The 18,885-nt window shown below is 44.2% G+C and overlaps 1 protein-coding gene across 1 annotated transcript in view; it reads right to left on the bottom strand.

Annotated features, from left to right (window-relative positions):
- Nucleotides 1–18,885, bottom strand: part of AGT (angiotensinogen) — a 101,377-nt gene that overhangs the window by 82,140 nt on the left and 352 nt on the right. The window lies entirely within an intron of this gene.

Genomic DNA, 18,885 nt, shown 5'->3' with positions numbered 1-18,885 from the left:
TCCCGGGTCTGACCTCTGCTTCAGGGTCTGCCTGCTCTAACCAGTGAGCCACACTTCTCCACAAAACCTATGCTAGACACAGGCACTTACCCTAGCACTATGGAGCTAATGCAGTGAAAATGTGGCCCAGATCGAATTGTTGTTCGCCAAGCAACCTTTTGAGTCTTGGATCCCTAGTACTGCTCCCCCTGGCATCAAGGCCTTATTTGCTCTTTGCACGAACGCTGGTACTCGTAAATGAGACTCGGATGAAGCCAACCAGCACCCCAGCAATCGCCTCGCCCTACCAGAAGGATATGGAATTCCCAGATTAGACAGGCAACCCAAAGCAGGAAAAGGGATCGCCATTATCTATAATGACAGGGAAAAAATCTCCATACTAGAACAGCGTTCCAAGGAACAGATCGAAATGATGATATTCAGAGAGGATCTCTCACCCCAGCACAACTGAAAAGGGGCACTGGTCTATCGCCCCCCAAGACCTCTAGCCGTATTCTCCCTCTAGGTTATGGAGCTGATAGCCCCATACGTGATCTCCTCTAGCAATTCTATACTGCTGGGAGACTTCAACGTCCACAGCGAATGCCTCTACAAAACAGAAACCTCGTCCTTCTTAGCAGACCTAGCCACACTGAATCTCAACAAAACTAACAACGCCCTACTCACATAGCAGGACATACCTTAGATATTATCTTCTCTAACTCCTCCCTCCTCACATGCGAAGCCCCTAAGTCAGTTAACTGGTCTGACCATGCAATTATTGATTTCCAGCTACAGAGCCCCAGAGAACCACAACGGCTCATCCCGTGTAAACAATATCAATGCAGACAATGGCATAAAGTCAATCCAGTCACCTTTGCAACTACCTTCACAACCACAGAGACTTACCACATAGCAACATTGAATAAAGCCTAGCTCACCTCAACAAGTCTACCCTAGCTGCCATCGATCTGATCGCCCCACTAAAAATGGGTCCTATGAAACCCAGACCAACTCAGGCAGCCTGGTTCTCCTCAGAATTCCACAAGGAAAGAACCATGTGAAAAAACCTTGAAAGGAAATGGCGCCACACCCACCTCATAGTCAATAAAGAAAAGTATAAAGCCGCTCTCACCCTCTATCATAAAAACATTAAGCTTGCCCGAAAAACCCATATAGCCCAACAACTCAGCCAAGCTGAAAACACCCCTAAAGCCATGTATCAAATTCTGAAAACTTCCACCAACCCCAAAGTATGCTAATCAGAAGAAGGTTTTCCCAATTGCTTTGTGATAAAATAAGTGACTATTTCATACAAAAAATGTATACCATATTTAATAAAATCGCCTCAACTAGATCTCCCCCATCTGTAGACACTTTCACAGCCCCCCCTCCCAGCTCTACACTAAAAACAAAAACAAAAAACTATGCTGAACTTCCTCCCTTTAACGCAAGAAGAAACCGAAACAATAATGTGCAAAATAAAATATGTATCTCCGCTTGATGTCCTACCTGCTTGGATCTCTGCATGGAATGAATTAAATGAATGAAATACTATTTGTAAAGCGTGATGGCTACCCTGCGGCCTCCCCGTGCTATGGATAGCATCAACCAGTAGTCAAGTAGAAGTTAGATGCAGTTTTTAAAGAGCAGTGGGGCATATTACTAAGGAGTGCGTTGGAAAACGCACAACGCACATTCCCGTATCGCCGGCTATCGCCGGATTTCATCGCTGTTTTAGCACGCAATTATCAATGCGCATCAGGTAGGCGAATTGAAATCCGGCGATATGGCACATAAGCGCATGAAAAACAAACGTTGTTTTCATGCGCTACTGTGGGCCTTGATAATATGGGGGGGTGGATTCAGCTTTATGATCCACACCCCCATGTTATCAATGCCTAACGCCTGGTCAGAGCAGGCGTTGGGAGACCGGCGATAAACGAGTTTATCGCAGGTCTTTTCCTCCCAACGCCTGCCTTGGTAATAGGGTGTTCCCACCTCTAACCACATTTTTCATGTGGTTGGACGTGGGAACGCCCACTTTGCATGTCATTAGCAATGTTTATCGCCGACATGCAAAGTGGGCTTGGGCCAGGCTTTAAAATGCCCTTGTTAATAGGGCTCTAGCAGTATCGCCGCTTTCTTGGCACAATTCTCCGAAAAAGCGGCGATACTTGCCCTTGGTAATATGCCCCAGTGTTTTTAAAAGTCTACAAAAAGACAACAAATTGGGCTCCTGACGAAGGGAAATAGGGAGAAGATTCCGGAGGGTAGCCAAATTGTATGCGAATGATCGTCCACCACATGTTGCTCTTTTTACTATAGATGGTAGGAGAAGATAGGCAGTAGTTGACCGGAGGGACCTATTAGGTTGGTAGGGGGTGACCAGGGATTGGATGATCGCAGGGCCGTGCTTCCAAAAAGCTTTGTGGGCTAGGCACATGGCCTTAAACTGGATCCCTTCTCTGATCGGCAGTGCAGGGTCACTAAAGCTGATTTTGCAGACTGTTGGTGGGGAATCCGCAAAAGCAGACGAGCAGCACAGTTTTGAATAGTCTGGAGTTTCCTGGTGGTATATAAAGGCGCACCCAAATAAAGAGCGTCCCCATAGTTCAGATGAGAAAGAATAAGAGTCTGGACCATGATTCTTCTGGCTTGAAAAGGGAGAAGGGGGAGTATTTTTCACAGCATTCTAAGCAGGCCAAAGCATGTGGCTGAGAGTTTCGCTACCTGGTGATTGAATGTGAGCGAACAGTCAAGCCACATGCCCAGACTCTTAATCTGCTCTTTTGGGGCTGGTGCGGGTCCAAGGCATTTGGGCATCTCTTTCCAAACTAATTTCAGACCCTATCTGCTCCATACTGAACCAATCTCTTGAGGAAGGACACCTACCTCTCTCATGGAAGGTGGCCCAGGTCATCCAAATCCGGAGAAACACCAAAATGCCTGTGGAAAATCTCTCAAACCTCCACCCCAGCTCCCTCCTACCTTATCTGAGCAAAGTTCTGGAAAAACATGTCAACAAACATCTATCCAACTATATCGAAGCGGCTGGCTACTTACACCCGGCTCAATCGGGTTACCGACCTAAATATAGCACAGAATCGTCCCTGGTGGCCGTCACCGATACCATCAGGCTTGCCCTAGATCAGAGCCAACCCACCTTTCTAGTGCTGTTAGACCTCTCCGCCACTTTCGATGCGGTCGACCACCAGACTTTGCTCAAGAGAATAAGAGAGGCAGGCTTAGGGGGAGTGGCCCTTAAATGGATGACTAGCTTCCTCTCTAATTGATCCCAGACTATTAACTTTGGCCCATACCAGTCCGAATCACAAGAAATAACCAAGGGGGTACCTCAGGGATCATGCTTAAGCCCAACTATGTGCAACATCTACATTGCCCCCTTGGCAGCTCTATTAAGGGACTACGGGGTCGTCCCAATATAGTATGCGGATGACACCCAACTCACCTTCTCCTTCAGCAAGGCCTCGAAGACAGCCCAATCCACCTTCTCCTCCGGCATGGCGGCAATCTCACAATGGATGGAAAATAACTTCCTCCAGCTGAATGCCGGGATAACAGAGGTCTTGCTCTTCAGAGATGCCCCACTTCTATGGACACCTCACTGGTGGCCTCCGGAACTGGGAAACGCCCCAACTCCCGCCACTACAGTTAAGAACCTGGGAGTGTACCTCGAACAGACCCTCACCATGAAAAAGCATGTAACACACACCAAGGGCTCATGCTTTCACGTATTGGGCCTACTAAGGAGAGTTTTCCCCTATCTTCCTGACACAGTAAGAAAGACCTTGATTCAGACCATAGTACTGAGTAAGCTAGACTATTGTAACGCCTTATTGATTACAGCCTACGAGGCCTCATTAAATCGCCTACAGATGATACAAAATACTGCTGCACGCTTAGTCTTAAATGCCCCGCACAGATCAGCGTCACTCCCCCTCCTCCACCAGCTACATTGGTTGCCCATACGGAAGCGTGTGATGTTCAAGATCTGCTGCCTAACACACAAAGCAATATGGGGAAATGGACCCTCCTACTTGGCGGAGAGGCTCCACCACTACACACCCTACCGAGCTCTGCGATCAAGCTCTAAATCCCTACTTAAGATCCCTAGAATAAAAAAGACGCAAACAGGAGGCAAGACCTTTTCATAACAAGCGCCATTAATATGGAACCAACTCCCTATTGCCTTAAGACAATGCCTGGACCATCGAAAATTTAGGAATGCCCTGAAAACAGCTCTGTTCTAGACTAGCCTACTGCAGTTACTTCTGCTGCACTTCCCGAGCGCTGAGATACCCTTCTCAGGGTGATTCAAGCACTATATAAGACTGTAAACTAATCTAAAACTAAACTAAATACCCACTGTGAAAGGGTGAATATCAAAAAAGTAAAGGGTTACATCTAGTTATAGCAGTAAATCTACATGTCAGTAAATATACACATCTATATTTACCTATGTTCATCAGGGCCATACTATCGACCAGTAGCAAAATGAATTCTCAACAAATATTTCTATGCCTAAATATTCCTTTAAGAAATTTCTGCCCTGGGAATTTTTTTCCAGCATGCAATGTCATCCAACCACTGGTCAAAATATTAATCCTGGAAAAAACATTTGTGGCAGAAACTAATGTGGACTCCTGGTCAGAGCAGCTACTGGCCTAGTGAAGTTGGGCCCTGTCCCAATTTAGGGGCATATTATCAAGGGCCTTATCACCTCTTTTTTGGCTCTAAAAGCCAAAAAAGCAGAGATAAGGGTTTTGTCCTATTTACAAGGCAGTGCTAACATGCATTAGCGCATGTTAGCAGCCTTTGTAACGACGCTTCGCTTTGCATCTATAATGAGATGCAAAGTAGGTGTTTCTTCAAAAAACAACAGGGAAAATATCGCCTACAGCGCTTCTCCCTATTAAGAAGATTGCACAGGAAACCCATAGCGATAAAAAAAGCTGTGCTAACAGTGGTTATCGCCATTAGCTAACGTCTGCAAATTGTCAGACTTAGCTATATTAATAAAGGGAGGTGAATTCTAAGCCTAAATCCACATCTCACTACTTACAAGGATTCCCTTGTAAGTAAAGGCATGAGACACAGAATTCTATACCGCCCCTGGGTTCCAGCTTGTAATGAGGGATCATGCGTAAGAGTTTATTCAACACTTAGGCCCTGATTAGGATGAGGCTCAGAAAGCCTCTGACCACATGTCAGTTTCAACCGCCGCATAATGATGCAGATGGTCGAAACAGAACCGGCCTGTCATATCGGAGATCATTCCGGACAGTCGAAGACTGGCACGTAATCCCAATGGACGGCGTTTCTGCTATTGGGATTACGATGTTGGGTTCTGACGGGCTTTCCAATATGGAAAGCCTGTTGGAAAGTGACATTGGGGGCATCTAGCAGGGCCTCCTTCACCCTAGAGCCTCCGGTTGGGGGTCGAGGGGAAACCTATGGTGCCCCCCTGTGAATACCTGCACTGTGTGGCAGGCACCGTCAGGTACCTGCCACACAGTGCAGGGATTCACACAAACTCCCATGTCTCTATGGGAGCTTGTGCTACGGCCAGTTTACAGCAGCAGTACAAACTCCCATGGGTAATTGGGAGTTTGTGACCACACCATGTACGGTTGCATTGTAATTAGGTATGCGGAACCATCAACCAATTGTCGGGCAGTTCCCATACTAATACGACGTCCGTATGACATCGTAATGAGGCCCTTAATGTTATGCCTAGGTAAGTGTATTGTGATTCTATCTGCCAAGAGTGGGGCTCAAATTAAGAATGCTTTTAAATAAGAGGACTCTTACCTTAAAACATATGCGATCTTCCAAAGCCCTTCAGCCCAAGGAAGGTCTAACCTGTATAGATGTGGGTCATCTCCAAAGGCGATCAACCAAACCATGGAGTTCGGCACTTTCAGTTGTATGTTAATATATTACTGTTAAAATATTTACCCCCAAAATATATCACATCCATGGTGTTGTCTACCATCACATTGTCAAGGTAAATATATATTTACCATTCTCAACTCCACATCCATTTACCTAGACTTTCCTTGTAATGTAAGTCAATATAGTAGATGCAACATTTTGACTCTGATGAAGTGGTAGAACACTGCCCTCCCTGTACTAGCCGTATGTATGAAGAGGGAAGCCCAGAGCAGAGACATTACAAACATCTAACGTGGGGTGAACCGCAGCTCCCACAACAGACGTTTTGTGTGTAGCAGAATGAAATGCAAAATGGACATAGGATTGTGGTAACAACTACACATAACATTTCCTATGGGTGCATCCGAGGACATGCTGACATCGAAGAGAAAGCTCAGATGTTGTATTTAATTGGTAGGGCGCTGGTGCATTTTGGCCAAATAACTCCAAGAAGATATCCCCTTTCTTCCTTTAGACGCAAACATAATTATCTTGTTTTTGTTACTAATAGGATAGAAATAAATATTTTACATATACCATAGCACAGAAGAGCACCATCATGCCTCAGGTTTATTAAAGGGGACAGTTCTATTCCCAGTAACCCATCACAAATTAACTAATATGATCATTAGTTTCTGTGCTCGCTAGAAAAAAAATTACTGATTATCATAAAAAGATCAGAAATCCACAAATTACGCAGACAAATAAACCTGACTGCAGATAGTATAATTCCACCACTAATAGTAATTCTGATCCCTGCCCTCCTCTCAGATCCCTGTCGCGACCTTCTACAGCAGCTCTTTCAGGTCTTGAAAGAAGTAGTTGAGAAGATCAAAACCAAGCCAAGCGCTGGGTTGGTTAACAACCATTTGATGACTCTTGAACAACATTGGTGGAAATTGGAAACACTTGGAGAAAATGTCAGGGGCATATTAGCAAGAACCTCGTAAAAATTATCGCCGTTTTAGCGGCAGGAAACTGCCGCTAAAACGGCGATAATGGGCTTGCTAATATGCGTTATAGAATTCCACTAGAAGCCCAGGTTAGATGTGCAGGACTGTGCATTGGAATTCTATAACACATATTAGCAAGCCCATTATCGCCGTTTTAGCAGCAGTTTCCTGCCGCTAAAAGGGCAATAATTTTAACGAGGTTCTTGCTAATATGCCCCTCAGTTCTTTATCTCATTTATGCATTGTATACAAAAAGAACTCCACTTTTGCTATTTTTTCACCTCCATACACATTTGTTCACTTTGTGGCCAAACAAATGAATTGCTTGGGACACTGAAGGGTGATTTCACTAATCACATGCATTACTGTATCTATCCGTTTTGCATCAAATGTCCTGTTCAGTGTCCTATGTGCAGGTAGAGCCCACAATGCATCTACCTCAGGCAGCATGTGGCATACCCCAAGCATCACCACTCTCTTGCTTGCTCTTCAAAATCTCGGTTAGCAAGGAGCAAGACCTGGTATATTTCCAAATGTATGCCAAAGACACCAAAATCCACCTTAAGGTGGAGAACCATTTTTAAAACTAGGCTAATATCACTTTATGATTGTAGTCCATGTCCAAAGGATGAGTGGGTGTTTCCTCCGTGTCAACAGAGTGAAAACATCAGATGGGAGGGACTAAACTGGAATCTATGATCTTCATCTGGTCCAAAGGCCTTGTAACGCCCAATAGGCTTCCTCAAAAGTATGCAGCTGAGGGAACCCTTCAATGTTGAACTCTGCAGCACATCAACGTAAACCCAGTGATTAAAGAGGTACCTTCATCATTGTGATCACAATATGGTCCCAGAAGAGTGGTGGTCATTGTCACCTTGACTACTGTAATGTTCTCTAGTGTAATGTTAATACATATCATCAGCATTTCACAGTGATAAAATATGCTAGTAGCTCGGCAGGACTTTACTTGAGCAGAATTAGCTCTCACTACAGAAAAGGTTGGAGACCCCTGCTCTAATCAGTGCTTCCTAAGAAACTCATTCAGAAACTCCAACAGCTGCATAATAGGCAGCTAGAATGTTCCAGAACAAAAGTTAGCATATCAAATCAAGGTTAAAAACACTGCATTGACTCCAGCTTGACGTAGGGAGCAACTAACATGCTTATCTAAATGTAATGCAGTGCAGCAAATCACATCGCTGCACAGCGTTACAGGAAAGGGCAGGAATGCGGCAAATTTATCACAACACCGCGCATTCCTACCTTTTCCAGCGTTTGTGCACAGTGTACTGCCACGCGCCAATGCAGGCACCCTTGCACCATGGTGTACGGTACCTGATTGCATGCAGGATTGTTTTAGTTGAGGAAGGGGCCGAATGCAGCACACCTAGAAAGAGGAAAAAATGTGGAGAAATAAGGACATTTCCTTTCGTTGCGCCTCCCTACCGCCACCCCTGAGGTGATGTCAGAATCTGACCCCTTCCCAGGTTTACGATTCCCCGTAAATCTGGGAATGATTCAGATTCCATGGGGGTTGCGTCGGAACACCCACAGCAATGTCCATGGAACGACCCTTTCATGCAGTGTTCTGCATAAAAGGGGCACATAATTACAAGGCCATGAAACACCATGCAAAATGTCTTTGCGTGTCTTTGTAAATATGCTGCGGCACATTGCGCCACCAGAGCGTCAAAAAAGTGACGTTCCCCAACATAAAAGTGCTGCTAGGGGCCTCGTAAATGAGCCCCTTATTATTTTAAAAGGCCTTTGTAAGACTCCCTTGGGTGGAATGTGAAAGTATCGCCCCCCTGAAGCTATTTTGTGTACAAAGACTTAACCTTATTTGCTGTGACAACAGTAATAAGCTCAGGGGAAGAATAGTGATGTGACAGACTTCCATTTTACATACATGCCTAAACCAGGCAAGTGATCAACTACCAAGGAGGCCTAAAACACTGCAGAGGGCATCGTTATAATGCCTTAACTTAGGTGTCCCCCAATCTCTAATGCAATACAGAAGTGATCTTAATTTAGCAAGTGAGTATATGCCCCTCTGCCCAAGATCAAAGAACAAGGGTACCATTGGGGTGCAGTGAAGTTGACATTAGCAGGTATTTTAAAAAGTCTGTTTCACCATAGCAATAATGTGGAAAATATTGGAGCAGCCCATTATCTCGGATCCTTGTAGGGTCGCATCTGGCACAGCAGTTAATAAACCTCAAGGGCTAGGGAGGTCTAACTTCCGCCCTTCACCCTCTTTCAATCTGCGCTCCAATTGGATGACAATAAAAGGCAATTGTTCAAGTAGATCTTTTTACAGGGGTTGATAACATACTTGTGCATGTCCTCAATGTCATCACCATGGTGTCCTCAAACAGAAAAACAGAACATTTCATTTGTTTTAACCGTTCAACCGATCTGATGCAAACCACGTCCAGGGTGAACAGGTTTGATCTGGCTCAATCTAACCTGATCCAGTCCTGTTCTCTTCATCTGTAAAAGGCCGACACACGTTTGGCATTGGAGACGTTTTGGATGATGTTCATCTAGGTCAGGGCAGGCTAGAGTTCAAGTACAGAGTACATCAGATTAAAAGCGTAGGAGGAAGAGGATGGCAGCAATAATCATGCTCGATTGGCACAACACTAACGCATGATCAATGGCTTGCCTGGTTGGTTCCAAAGGCAAATTCATTGGCTGATTTATTTTGGAATTTAGGACCATATTTATCAAGGCTTTGCGTCACCATGGTTCCACGCAAGCAGGCATGAGGGTGACACAAAACCTAGGAGCTTTGGCAAGATACGTAAGGCCACCTTGCATAGCACCAAGGGGCAGATTTATGAAGGGCTTGCGCCACGTTTACGCCGCCGTTGCGTGACGCAATAGCGCGGAAACGTGGCGCATCCCTGCGCCCTATTTACAACGTGACGCATCTAGGAGATGCGTCACGTTGTACAGCACTGCGCCATGAGGAGGCGTTCCTGCGCAGGGGGAGGCGTTCCTGCGCAGGAACGCCTCCTGAAAGTGGCTGAGTGAAATCTATGAGATTTCACTCAGTCACTTTCAGGGCAATGCTGCGTCAAAACCCTGCGCCTGCTTGAAGCAGGCGTAAGGCTTGAGGCAGCATTGAAAGAATAGGCCCCCCCAGAGCATTGCTGGAGCTGCGTCGCGCTTGCGACGCAACTCCAGCAATGCGTCACTTTTACGGCACAGATGCGTGACGCATCTGTGCCGTTTTTGCCCCATGGTGCGCCGCATCATAAATGCGGCGCACCATGGGTGGCGTAGCTGTGGCGCATGTTAACTGGCGCACCCCTCGGGATGCGCCAGTTAACATAAATCTGCCCCCAAGTGTCTTGCTAAATCTAGAGTGAAGCAAGGCAATGCAAATCGCTGCCTTGCAGTACTCTACCCAAGGGAGGCGTTCCATGGGTGCAGCATGGGTGTTCCCATGCATCTACCCATGGATTTCGGTGCATTCCCTGAGTACCATTACTGGTAGACCTGGGAATGCATTCGAATGCTATGCCTCCCCAGGTTAAGTGTAACGATAGAAGTATGTTTTTTCTCCTCGTTGTTTCCTCTTTCTATGAGTGCTGAATTCTGCAGCACACATGGAAAGAAAACATGCCTCTGAGGATTGTTTTTGTGCGGCAATGTGCCCCTAATTGCACAAAAGCAATCCTGCCTACAATGCAGGCACCCTTGCACTGTGTGTGTTGGTCTTAGGCACAGATTGTGCACCAGTGCAGGAATACTCTAATAGAATGTTAAATATGGCTCAATCGTGCCCGCTGCCTTTCACGCAGCAGAGCAAGGTGACTTGCTCCATTGCGTGCATTGTTGATAAATATGGCCCTTAATGTAGGTCATTGGAATCTTTAAAGTCGTATGCTCGAATGCCATGATCTGAAAGGGTATTCTTTTCTTGGGAACTCAGGGGCATATTAGCAACAACTTGCGATAATTTAATTTTTTTATCGCCTCCTATTGCTGGATTTTATCGCGGAGTTAATGCAGTATTACCAACATTTATCTCCACAGCGATAAAAAATCCAGCAATAGCGGCGAATACCATCTATAACGTGAGATTTCCAGTGATAAAAATCCTATCGCTAAAGAAAATCTCGCTAATAGGCAGGTGGGGTCTTAGCGTTAGAATCCACCTCCCATTGACTAATATGGCTAAGTCAGGTTTTACCAGGTGCAAAATTCTGGTGCCAATCGCGGTTAGCGCACTTTTTTTATCGAGTTGCAAGTATTGCTAATAGGCGATAGCTGTGTTAGCGACTGCTTTCAGTCGCTACCAGGTTGGGTACGCCCACTTTACATGTCATTAGCGATAAATATCGCAGACATGCAAAGCGGACCCCAAACCGGTCACTATCGCCTGGAAGATGTCGTTAACTGCTGTTAGCGACAGCTTGGTAATTGGGCGATAAAAAAATTGCCCCTTTATCGGCAAGAAGTGCAGCTAAAGCGGCGATAACGCCCTTCCTAATATGCCCCATAGTGTTTAATCCCATCACAGTTACACAGATTAAAGACATGTGTACAAGTGTAATTGTTGAGCCTTGTTCCTATTGCTCCTATGAAATTAGAATGTTTGTCAACATTTTCAAAAGAAACATTTGTTTGCCATTACAATCATAGCTGACTGTAATTCACTAGCAATCAAATAAACATGTGAGTCACTCTAATTTCTTCATCAGTAGATTTTTAGAACAAGTGTATAAATTATGAATTATTCAATACAAATCAAAAGATTACCGAATCTTTGAAAAGGTTGATCTTGCTCAACTTTCACATAAAGCAGCTCCTGTTTATTTCAGCCCAGGGGAAGAAGCCCATGAAGGTACTTACCTGTGTTAGCAAATTTGGAAATATTATGTACCATGGTAACTCATTTATTGTCAGTAGGCTCCACCTGGATATAGGTGCGAGCCTGAACACTTTCCTAATTGGTCGAATGAAGGCATCATGCACTGAAGTGGCTTCAGGGTGTGTAGAGGTGAAAGTGCTAGTCCCTCCACTTGACCGGTTATTTAAAAACAGAGCAGCTCATTGGTCAGTGACATGTTTAATAGCATACTCAGAGCAAGATAGAAATCTTGAGATGGCCGACATAGTAGAACTGATGCAATGGACCCAGATGTCAGACTACCAGGGTAAGCCAACAGAAGATGGTGGAAAGAGTCCCAGAAGTTCAGTTTGCGGTGGCCCTGCTGGGACACCTCATGGAAAAGGTCTGGTTTCTTCAATAGAAAGCTGAAGATGTTGAAGATTGATCACAACAAAATAATATCTATATGGTGAGTATTCTAGAGGAGGCGTGGGAAACAGAAGTTGTTTTGAAAAAACAGTTTGCTGCAGATGGTCACCCTAAAATAATTGTTGTTGGAAATGGTCCTTTCTGCAGGGTCAGCCCCAAACGTTTTGCCGTCCTCTTCCTACTATTTACTAAATTCATTTTTGTTGGCCTTAGGACTCTTCACTTTACCACAGCTAACCAGTGCTAAAGTGCTTGAGCTCTCTCCCTAAAACATGGTATAATTGGTTAACACCTGTTTGGAATATTTAATGTACTTGTACGTTCCTTGTAGAGTGGTATATCATATACCCAGGCCCTGCAAGTTAAAGGTTACCAGTGAGCCTGCAGCACGTATTGTGACACCCACTTAAGTAGCACCTTTAACATGTCCCAGGCCTCCCACTGCAGCCTGTAGAAGTGTTTGTCTGCCATTTTCACTTGGCAGTTAAAACCCCATGCCATGCCTTAAACTCCCCTTTTACTACATATGTCACCTCTAAGGTGAGCCATAGGTAGCCCATAGAGCAGGTTGCTGTGTAAGTAAAAGGTAGGGAATGCACTTTTAAATTTTACATGTCCTGGTAGCCTATCATAGGATAACATTGGTGATTCCTTCTTACATTTAATAAGTTGTAATTCCTGATTGAGAGGGAGTAGATCTGTCATGTTTGGTACCTATAGACATGTAATGATAAATCCTCTTTAATGGAAAGGTCAGATCTATTATTATAATTTTGAAAAGGAAACTTTTGAGGGGTGATACCCCGAAATCGGTCCAGTGAGGACCTGGCTTGGCAGTTCGGGCTGGGCCGTTCCCATGGGGAGCAGGGTGAAGACTGATTAGCATCTGGCTGGGTCCAAACTGGGGTGGCGTGGTGAGCAAAAAAACAATGGTTTAAACTCAGATCAGTGACTGGGGGGTAATATTTGATTTGCTCGTCATTCTGTCCATCATCTGTTATTTTGCTCTTGTCTCTCTAAGTGCGAATGATATGCCCAGACGGGAGTACTGTGGTTACTGAGTCTCTGGATTCAAGCTAGCCTGGCTGATGAGGAGTAATACACTGAAACCGGTCCCAGGATCATTGTTCCTGGTCCAAGGAGGGCCTGGTTTGTCAGTTTGGGCTGGACTGTTCCCATGTGGAGCAGGGTCAACATTCAAGATTCAAGTGTTTTAGATCTAGTTAGGGCTGTAGAGGCAGTCCAACACGAAGTTCAGTTCTGGCAAACAGAAAATCAGTCCCTTAAGGAAGAACTGGTTTGATGTCGTCCTCGTCGCTTATCATGGTTATCTGAGAGAAGGGCTAGGGTGATTTCTAATCATGTACGATTTGCCTTGCAGCTCACATGCCTTGGCTAAGTAAAAAATCTTGCAAACGCTATCGCAATCACTAACCCTGTTGATGTCACAGTTAGCACTTCAGTCCCTATGCTCTTGGCACTGCCTGTAATGTTTTTTGTAAACAGTCACAAAATCTTAGCGCTCTCGAATAGGCATCCATTGCGGTTTCCTTGTAACCTAGAAGCCTTTCTCTCCGATGTCGCTAGAATGACTTCTATAGCATTCCCTTTTGGGGGTTCCGCAGTTAATGGGGCTATTCCACTCCAAAAAAGAATAACTTGCATTTGCACGATTTTGAAAAGTTTAAAGAGGTGACGCCTTGTCTCTTGTCTATGTGTACCTTTATCCAGACCTGTGGTTCTGAGTTGGTAACTGGCCCCACCATGTTGTCACTTTAGAATTTAATTAATGTGGCACTCATTGCTATGATAATACTCAGAGGGGTTTATCTCTCTTGGCATGTGCAGTCCTCCAACCAGACTCGTTGACTCAGTCCCCAGCGGGTTACTTGAAGCTTCAAGACAATCTCGATTAACACAAGATTACACCACTACCTCCTCATAGGGTAATTGTTTGTCACTTAGATTTCATTCCAGGTGCAACGCTACCCTGTTGTCAAGCTCATGCTCCTTTAGGACCAGAGAAGAGATTGTTCCCCTTTTTCTGAATGAGGTAGAGACAAATTTCATGCTCACTCTGTTGATTTCATGGTACCCATCATGGTCCCCATAGGTGTCACAGTGAAAAGGAAAATGGACCCAGTGCTTAGATGTCCAGATCCCGCGCAGTATATTCTGGTGGAGGTGAGTGCCTCCCTGGCAGCCGTGGGAAGGGATCCATCACAATTCTACCTTACAACAGGGCATGTGCACTCAGTTACCCCTTTTAACTAGGTATGTTGTCTGCGGGACAGACTTGCACCAGTCAGGACACACAGGAACCTGCTTCTCAGAACGTTGTTTATGCATAACACATTGAAAATCCCTGTGACCAGAAATCCCTCTGTGGTAGCATTAGTCAGAGTTTGTGTTGGGACGAAACAAACTCTTCTGTAACTGAAATAGTCAACTACTTATATAACCAGTTCCCTTAACATGATCCGATCTCATCTACCCTCATGAAGCCTTAACCAGGTGTGCTGACACTCAATTAGCAGATCTGAGAATTCAAAAGACCCTAGTAAATGGTCAACTATAGTTTGAGGGGCTAACATTTTTTAAGGATGTACATGACTGTGTTCAGATTTGCCCAGCTTGCTTTCAAGGCGAAACACCCCATTCCAAACCGCCTGTTGTGTGGACCAGAACCAGTGCATTACTGAAGTTGCATGGTTTGGAGACACTGCTCTGCCTTCAGAACCATCACTGTGCATTCACAAAATTTTATTTTTACAGGTGTTTTTCCTTAGAGGATAAGGCTGAAAATGTATTTATAAATTCTCTGTCCTCATAACCAATTCTGGCCTACAGTGGGGCTTTAACTATACTTTCATTATAGTAGTAGTATATGGCTTTATTTCGATAACAAAACATATCTTAAAAGCATCACATTAAAAAAAAATACATTTGTTCCTTATAAAAAATTGAATTTGATACATAAATTACATCAAATCTAAAGTGAGGGGTAAAAAGAAAAACACAGAGATAAAGGGATAAAATCACAATTTAAGATCACAATTTATAAATTTTCTTTAAGATCACAAGTTATACGTTTTCTTTAAGCCTTTTAGATCTAATGGACCAAGCCCATGATAAAAATTTTGACAGACCACATACGTACAGCAACCGAGTATCAGACATCAGGATATACAACGCCTCATTGTGATGTCTAGTTCCCAACAATCTACATAGTGTTTTAAGCCAGCACTTCCTCGGTGACGCATAAGCCGGACATGCGAACAGAATATGTGCAATGGATTCTGTTCTAGACTTACAGGTAGGACAAAAAGGTGTTGTTTGGAATGGGGCTTTCCAGCGGGCAGTTAGTTCGCGCATTGGGAGCACTCCGACCCTGAATCTACTTTCATTATAATAAAACTTCGTCAACTTAGGGGTAGATTTACAAGAAATTGACGCATCTCTGCGTCAGTTTCCCTGCGGCTTCGTGCGAAACCTTTGAGCCACCATGGATGCGTCATATTTACAATACGGTGCACCATGGTGCAAAGGTATTTAAGCAAGTAAAATAAAACAAAACAGTCCAGTTGATCCCATTTGCGACTGGTTCTGGTTTCTAATGTAATTAATTGACTGAGAATTACGTCAAACTGAGCTATATCATGTGAACTTTGCACTGGTGCAGAAATAGATTTTGTTTCATTTTTGCTGCTGGTATAGTATCGAACTCAGGGGCATATTTACAAAGAAATGTTGGTGTGCGGTGTTGAGTCAAATTTGGCAGCGACGCGCTCTTACAATTTCAAAATGCAGGGATGGGCCGTATTTACAACAACACACCCCTATGTTTTCCCTGGCACTAAATTTAGCTGCCTAGCGCCAACACAGGCACCTTTGCACAATAGTGCAAGGGTGCCTGCATTTCAGGGAATGATTGTTTATGTGCAGGAAGGGACACCTACCTACACATAAATAATCATTCTTGGCATTTTGCTCTTTCTACGGGTGCTGTTGCAGCACACATCAAAAAAGCAAAAACGAGGAGAAATAAAAAAGGCAGCGTTATGCCACAAAAAGTGACTTACCGCTGCTTTGTAAATATGAAGAAGGGCACGGCACCACCAGAACGTGTCTAAAACTGATGTTCTGGTGGCACTATCCCCTTGTAAATATACCCCTCAGAAAGCAAGTTTTGCCGAACAGTAGTAATACAGAGCGATTTTGCTCAATCAAGAATAGGGCAAACTGACAGCATTAGGCTGCTGCTCTTTTACACGATTTTCCGGTGGCGCAATGTCCAGCATCATATTAACAAAGGGGCGTTAAGCCACAAAAAGTGACTTACTGCTGCTTTGTAAATATGAAGAACGGCATAGCGCCACCTGTAAGTCTCTAAAAGAGATGTTCTGGTGGAACTATCCTCTTGTAAATACACCCCTCAGAAAGCAAGTGTTGCCGAACAGTAATAATACATAGCGATTTTGCTCTATCAAGAATAGAGTAAACTGACAGCATTATGCTGCTGCTCTTGTACTCAGTAGTAGGTTAAAGTCATTTAGGGGCATATTTACAAGGGGATTGCGTCACCAGAACGTTACTTTTTTCGATGTTTAGGTGGCTCAAAGCCCTGCATCATATTAACAAAGCACGATAAACCACTTTGCGTGGCTTCATACCGCTTTGTAAATGTGGTACCTTTCACTCAGTTTTCTGCGTAAAAGGGGCGTGCAATAGGTGTTGCTGTGGGTGGTGTTTCACCGCAACACCCATTGCTTTTTGACACGGCCCCAGATTTACAAGGATGTGTAAATCTGAGACAGCGCTATAAACAAACTTCATGCAAAGATTGGCGCAACGAGGAGACATACTTTTATTTCTACTCTTTTTCGCTCTTTCTATGTGTGCTGCATTTTCAACACACATAGAAAGAGCAAATCGCCTTCAAGATTGTTTATGTGCAGGAAGGTGTCTGTTCCTGCACATACACAGCCATCCCTGCAACGCAAGCACCCTTGCATTATGGCGCAAAGGTGTCTGTGTTGGCGCTAAACAGCTATTTTTAGCACCAGCGCAAGGGATAACACGGGGGTGCGCAGTATTTTTGGGAATACGCGCATCCCTGCATTTTTTTAAATGACGCAGCGCGGAGCTGCAAAATTTGGCATGCTGCGCCATTTCTGTGTGACTTTGCTGTTTTGACTGTCACTACATCCACCCACTATTACCTCGACACATCCGTTATTGCTTTTGGCTTGGCATGTATACTATTCTAACTGCAGGCCATGCAATTTGGACTCCAGAGCCATCTCATGGCCATGGGGTAAGGAGGTAATGCCTTTATTGACGTAACGATGTGGCTAATCTGGTGTCTTATTGGTCTCATGCACCAACTCTCGCCACCCACACTCTTGCAGTCTGGGTTTCACATTATTATCACAAGTTCAAATCCCAGTGGGCACACTAAGCCTTTCATCTTTCTGAGGGTGACAAAATGAGAACCATTAAGTTGGTTAATAATAAACATCTGATATTCAGAGACAATACGCATTAGGGGATGAACGAGGTTCAAATACCAGTGGGCACACTCGGCCTTTCATCTTTCTGAGGGTGATAAAATGAGTACCATTAAGTTGATTAACAATAAACATCTGTTATTCAGAGACAATATGCATTAGAGGATGAAAGTGTGCTTTACACAGACACGCTATGTCGATGCGATGGAGAGCAGCCATATTTGAGAGGTGGATTTAAATTGTCTCTGTGCCGAATATTGCTAATATCGTTTTTTACCCTTTTTTTTGCTCCAGGTGCAAAGCTTAGGTAAAATTTGCTTTGAGCAAAGCCTGAATGATCCATTCCTTAACATGGAGCATAAATGATGGTGCTCATTGGATATGCCTCTTTTCTTGCACTAGTGCAAGACATAAGGTATAATGAATGGTGCCTCTTGATTTCAAATGGTACCCATAGAGTTCACCTTTATTCAGGGTTCCCATCATAGGTCTTCCAGGTTGTAAACAGATGTTTGAAAAGCCTGTATGGCGTGGTTGGTCCCAGTTCACGCCATTTTGTAACACAATGAGTTATTGTGCCTAGGGTTGGGCAGAAAAACCCCAATATCGCCGAAAGGAAAAGCAGAATTGAGAGACTTCCACCACCTGACCCAACCCCAAGTCATATGCTTTGGCTGCACCAATTAGCAGACTTGTCTTATAAATGGTCTGTCAGTCGTCAGCCATGGTTGGCACAACATACCATCAACTGGATGACCCTCCTACCAGAACATGATGAAAAACCTTAATGCGTTTTGGACTCAGTACTCGTTCTTCCTATGGGTGGAATACTTAATTCACCACTAATTATGGCAATGTCATACGTGAATCAACATTCATGCTTAATACATATCGCTTTTCTCCAGATAGCTCTAAGTTTTTGCGTTTTAAAAAATTCATTCTGGCTACATTTTTGTGTTACCTAACCATTTCCCCGGTGGTTACACTTATACACCTGCTTTGTTACATCCTCTTAGAAAGTAAGAGCAAGCGTGCGGCTCATGATGCTTAACAGACAACATGTAACACTTGTGCGTGCCAGTGGACTTTTCTCCTCTCACCTTTGCAATGTACTCATACGGCAAAACTACAATGTGATTAAACGCATTGTACAATATTTATTTGTAAAGTGCACTGGCTTGCCTCTTTATGAATCCCAGAAAGAACACTA

This window comes from Lissotriton vulgaris, chromosome 6, assembly GCF_964263255.1.
Source record: "Lissotriton vulgaris chromosome 6, aLisVul1.2, whole genome shotgun sequence".
Taxonomy (NCBI): Eukaryota; Metazoa; Chordata; class Amphibia; order Caudata; family Salamandridae; genus Lissotriton; species Lissotriton vulgaris.
Note: the sequence above shows the minus strand (reverse complement) of the source record. Positions and strands in the feature narration are given on the sequence as shown.